A 955-nucleotide genomic window follows, 5' to 3' on the forward strand; every position below is an offset into this window, starting at 1 on the left:
TTTGATTTATTGTACTATCTGTTATAGCACCCGAGATATCACCAGATATATATTGGATTTTTCCCTAACCCTGAGTGTCCAGCCGCATGAGACTGTGGCTTTCTCGGCCCCTGGTTGTCCGAGGTCGTTCCCGCTGCACAGATGCATGCGCCAGGGCCTACTGCAGATAATTCACTTTGGTTTATTGCGCTATCTCTAATAGCACCCGAGATATCACCAGATATATATTGGATTTTCCCCTGACCCTGAGTGTCCGGCCCCATGAGACTGTGGTTTTTTCGGCCCCTGGTGGTCCGAGGTCGTTCCCGCTGCACAGATTCATGCGCCAGTGCCTCCTACAGACAATGCACATTGATTTATTGCGCTATCTGTAATAGCACCCGAGATATCACCAGATATATATTGGATTTTACCCTGACCCTGAGTGTCCGGCCCCATGAGACGGTGGTTGTCTCGGCCCCTGGAGGTCCGAGGACGTTCCTGCTGCACAGATTCATGCGCCAGGGCCTCCTGCAGATAAATCACTTTGGTTTATTGCGCTATCTATAATAGCACCCGAAATATCACCAGATATATGCTGGATTTTCACATGACCTTGGGTGACGGATTCCGAATATCTGTAATTTTCTCGGCCCCTGGTGGTTCGAGGTCGTTCCTGCTGCACAGACTCATTCGCCTGTGCCTCCTACAGACAATGCACTTTGATTTATCGCGCTATCTGTAATAGCACCCGAGATATCACCAGATATATATTGGATTTTTCCTCGACCCTGAGTGTCCGGCCCCATGAGACGGTGGTTTTCTCGGCCTCTTGTGGTCAGAGGTCGTTCCCGCTGCACAGATTCATGCGCCAGGGCCTCCTACAGACAATGCACTTTGGTTTATTACGCTATCTCTAATAGCACCCGAGATATCACCAGATACATATTGGATTTTCCCCAGACCCTGAGTGCCC

This window comes from Nomia melanderi, unplaced genomic scaffold (genome assembly GCF_051020985.1).
Source record: "Nomia melanderi isolate GNS246 unplaced genomic scaffold, iyNomMela1 scaffold0014, whole genome shotgun sequence".
NCBI lineage: Eukaryota > Metazoa > Arthropoda > Insecta > Hymenoptera > Halictidae > Nomia > Nomia melanderi.